Source organism: Cupressus sempervirens, unplaced genomic scaffold, assembly GCF_028749045.1.
Source record: "Cupressus sempervirens isolate cs-2001-9-10 unplaced genomic scaffold, ASM2874904v1 CseChr00c100005_01, whole genome shotgun sequence".
NCBI classification, from domain to species: Eukaryota; Viridiplantae; Streptophyta; class Pinopsida; order Cupressales; family Cupressaceae; genus Cupressus; species Cupressus sempervirens.
The window spans coordinates 766,673-771,816 of record NW_028322203.1 but is presented as its reverse complement, the minus strand read 5'-3'; the positions used below and the strand labels follow the sequence as shown (position 1 = coordinate 771,816).

General features: G+C 31.9%; 1 pseudogene; it reads right to left on the bottom strand.

The window, feature by feature from the left end:
- Positions 1–3,383: 3,383 nt before the first annotated feature.
- Positions 3,384–4,922, bottom strand: LOC149527907 (septin and tuftelin-interacting protein 1 homolog 1 pseudogene; annotated as a pseudogene).
- Between the last annotated feature and the right edge of the window lie 222 nt (positions 4,923–5,144).

Sequence of the window (5,144 nt, the reverse complement as noted above, 5' to 3'; positions counted from 1 at the left end):
TTTGCACCTAGAACTCATCTCAAAAATTATAATCAAAAGAAAAAGAAATGTGTTTATGATTTATGAGATACTTTTAGCCTTGCATATGTGCCAAGTACAAGTCATAATAACACCATAGTACCTCCTAGGGATTCTTAGGTGATACACCATAATCTCATCACTTCCTTTAATAAATTCCTCAATCTTAAGTAATCTTTCCTTCTCTCACATTTTTCCTATCATTATTAACTATTTTCATCAACTCCACTTCCTTATAGAGGTCATCTTGCCAACTTGACTTAATTTCCCTATAGACTGCTTGGTTGGCAATCTAGTCAACAACTATGTTGCCCTTCTGAAGTATATGAGAAATAACAACATTGTCAAATTTATTCATAAAGTATTTTATTTTCAATATACTTCCCTTAATGCTCCAAGTTATCGAGTTCTTATTATTAAGCATGTTGATAATATTGAGAGAATCTCCTTCCAACCATAGATTCTGATATCCAAATTCCACTTCCATCCTCATAGTATACAAGGTAGTCATAACCTCAACTTTATGTCTAGTTAACTTTCCTATAGGTATAGAAATAGCATCAACAATTCTACTATATTGGTCCCTCAATATACCTCCAAAACTAGCTTTTCTGGGATTTCCTTTAGTTGAACTGTCAAAATTCCCTTTAATCCATGCCATAGGTGGAGAATTCCATTTAACATTTTGTCTCTGATCATCACTTTTTATTTTATTACTTTTAACCTTCACAAGATTACTTAATTAGGTTTCATCAATCTTTTTTCTCTAAGATTTGAAGTTCTCTTTGATAGCTCTAATTATATTTTGACCAAGAACCCATTCAAGAGCTTCTTTACTTTTGATAATTCTATTATTTATCTGTTTTAATTTCAAAAACATGATTTAAAACTTAAATAAATTTTTTTAATATAAATACATATATGCATGCATATAGACATCTATCCATACGTACATACATACATATATATACACACATGTACACATACATACACATATATATGGATGTCTATATGTGTACACCTATATATATATATATATGTATATGTATATGTGCATGTGTGTGTGTGTGTGTGTGTGTGTGTGTGTGTGTGTGTGTGTATGTATATGTATATATTCATTTATATAATCTATTTATATATGTATGTATATAGACAGATCTTTTTTAAGACGCTTATTACATCTTAACACAATAGAAACATTGATCCAACTACATACATATTCAAAATTCTAAATAGTAAAACAATAAATCTCACTCAACCTAAGCTAAGTGACTTACCTCAAGATCCTACACAAAAATAATGTAGACTAGGAAAATTGGGCATAGTCACAAGAAATTTTACAAAAACATATCATAGCATATATTTTTTGAAAGAAACAAAGCCATAACCCAGTTAAATTGGTCTAGTTTCTAATTAGTTAGGTTGGTTACAAATTCATGTAGAACTATCATCAGATTAGGTACAATAAAATAAAAAATTAGTTGTTCCCAACTAGGAGGATCAAATACAATTTTCCAAGGTGATAAAACTACATATGTAGATGCATAACTTGCATGTTAGGCATGAAGCACATTCCCCAACTTATAGTGAATGGTTGGATATAAAGGCTCCATACGCTTTCCCAATAATGGAACCCAAGGATCTAACCATGCATGTATTGGCACAGTCTTCCTATGAGGATCCCAAGTATCTATTGTTTCTTTTAATTTGGGCATCACTAGAAGATCTAGAATGTTATGAAGTACTGAAGCCAGTAGTAACTTCTCCCATGTCTCTAGGAAATGTAGCATAGGTTTAGGGTTCCTTGGCTCCTAGGAATTTCTAGTATCTATTATCACTATTGGAAGAATAGTGATGTAGAGGTACACCTTTTTAAAACTTCTTTTGGGATTAAAACTCAAGAGGGCTCAATAATGGACATTTTCAACCAAATTAATGAACTGGAAAATATCAAAATACTTCAAATACATAGTCATAACTTTTTCAAATGAAATTATAAAACCAATTCCTTTTATGAGAGAGTATATATATCAGTTAAATATATTTTTCTCAAATTTATAGCTAAAAATAATAATTGGAATAAAAGTTATTACTCTTCTCCCAAAACTGCTTACATAAAAATCAGGTTTAGACAAGTCTGCACTATAATGCTCATAACTTCCTCAAATCTTAATTAAATTAGATCAAACCAAAACCAAAATAATACTAACTCAAATAAATTTCTGAAAATATAAGTTTCAAGTCTTTATCTATTCATATATTCTCATACCAACACAAAAAAAGTCGGATTTCTTGAAAATTAACTCAGAAATTTATCATAAAACTCACAAAAATAAACTTCTTTTTATTTCACCTCTTCTTCTGGATTCTCCAGCCATTAATTTCTATAAATAATGATAAATACATGATATTTTAATGTATTTTCAATTTATTTAACCTATTTTCTACCTCCTATGACTCTTGACCTTCCTCTTTACATGAACTTTACATATTGTCAACTTTTAATGACAACATTTTATTACATATTTGAAAACTTTTTGCATTTTACCATAAATAATCATTCAAACTTATAAAAAACCTACTAAAATGTCAAAATATATTATATATGAACTTTTATGACATTTTACCCTTCTATGGGTTTATTTACATAATTTGACCATGCTAGAAAACTTGGACAAGCTATTGCAAATGGCTTTATTTAGCCTTACACATTGACTCAAATGGATTCAAAGTACAACTAAAAGATAAATTATTTCATTGTCATGTATCCTCTTTTTATTCCTTTTTGATAGGTGCTCCTACACCAAATATCTTTAGTGAATAGTTGAGTGTAAGGAGTTGAAGAAGCAGGTTTTGCTTCTGTGTAAATACCATAATCATGAGGCTCATTCCCTTGCAGAAGCCTCTACCATAATGACATTACCTCTAAACTATGAAAATGATGTTCAAGTGGTTCCCAACCTTGAAATACTCATATAATAAATGACAAAGCAAATGTAGGTGTAATACATGACAAATTGGACAACTTGTAGTCCTCCTAATATTTGGACTATAAATTATCAAAGACACTTGCTAGTGATTCCAATGCCATAGTACCTATCATAAAAAAATTCTAGATTCTAAGTGCTTTGGTAATATTGTCTATGTTGTCCACCTATTGTTTCTAACATGCAATCTCTTTCTAAAGCCACTCATTCTCCTTCTGGTATATTGCTACAGACTCTCTCTCTCGCACCTTAAATTTTGATCAAACTTCTAAATATTTTCCTCTTATGCCTAAAATATGGCATAGGTGTTTGATCCTTGATAGATTTCATTTTGAAATTCAAGTTTTCAAGTTTCCTCTTTATTATATGTTTGGTTTATCAATTATTTCCTCTACTTTGATTACAGTGAGTCTCGACTAGCTACTCCAATTATGCAATCACCCATCGATCTCTAGATTGTGCAAGCACTTGTTGTTTTATAGAATCTAGATAGATAATATTGATAGTTCCAAAGCCATAAGCCTGAAGACTATCATGTGTGTGTCTCACCTTAGGGAAAAATTGAATGTCATGTTCTTGTGCATATGTTTCAATCACTTCCTTCAAACTCAACTAAGGTGCACCCATGGAATTATTCAAGAAAATCCCACTGCCTATGGAAGATGAGGCTTGTTCTTGAACATATATCGATGTTGCTTGTTGCTGCTAAAATCCCTCAAATTGGAATTGCTTTCTCACCCTAAGATAACTTGCATTCTCCCTAGCCCTAAGTTATTCGACATTCATACACTCTATAACTTGATTGATCATTTCAAGGGCTATAATTATCTAACTTCTTATCCTCTCATTAAAGAGAATCTCAGGGTGAAATAGTCCTTTCCACCTTAAAAACCACTTTGTTACTTAATTAAAATTAGGAATTGAACAAAGTCAATGATCCAAAACTTGCTACCACTTTGGAAAAAATGTTGCCTCCAACATTGCAACCATATGATAAATTTGAATAATAGATGCCCAAGCCATAACCCAGTTAAATTGGTCTAGTTGTTGATTATTTGGGTTGATTAAAAATTCTTATAGAACTATCATCAGATTAGTTGTTCCCAGCTAGTAGGATCAAATACAGTTTTCCAAGGTGATAAAATTGCATATGTAGATGCATCACTTGCATGCCAAGTATGAAGCACATTTCCCAACTTATAATGAGTGGTTGTATATAAAGTCTCCATACACTAGCCCAACAATGGAAGCCATGGATGTAACCATGCATGTATTGGCACACTCTCCCTAAGAGGATACCAAGTATCTATTGCTCTTGTTAATTTGGGCATTGCTACATGATCTTGAATGATATGAAGTAGTGAGGCTAGTAGTAACTTCTCCCATGTCTCCAAAAATTGTAGCATAGGTTCAAGGTCCCTTGGTTTCTAGGAATTTGTAGTAGCTATTCTCACTGCTAGAAGAATAACTTCAGTGAAGAGTTGAGTGTAAGGAGTTAAAGAAGCAAACTGTGCTTCTATGTAAATACCATAATCACAAGGCTCATTCCCTTGTAGAAGCCTCTTCCACAATGACATTACCTATAAACCATGCAAAGGATGTTGAAGTGTTTCCAAACCTTGAAACACTCTTATAAGTAATGGAAAAGAAGATGTAGATGCAATACATGATAAATTGCACAACTTGTAGTCCTCCAAATATTTGGGCTATAAATTCTCAAAGACACTTGCAAGTGATTCCAATGTCATAGTGCCTACTGCAATAATTTCTTTGATTCTATCTAGTGCTCCCATAATATCCTCTATTTTGTCTAAGCTATTATTTTTTGTCATCCATGTCTTTCTAAGCCATGTCTAAAATCAACTTCACATTGTGTTGCAACTTTGGAAAAGGTGTTTGATCCTTGATAGCTTTCATTTTAACATTTCAACGTTCAAGTTTTCAAGTTTCCTCTTCATGACATGTTTGTTTTATCAATGATTTTCTTTAGTTCAATTATGGTGCATCTCAACTAGCTAGTCCAATGATGAAATCACCCATCTATCTCCAGATTGTGCAAGCACTTGTTATTTTACAAAATCTAGGTAGATACTGATAGTTCCAAAGCTATAAACTTGAAGACCATCATGTGTGCATCCT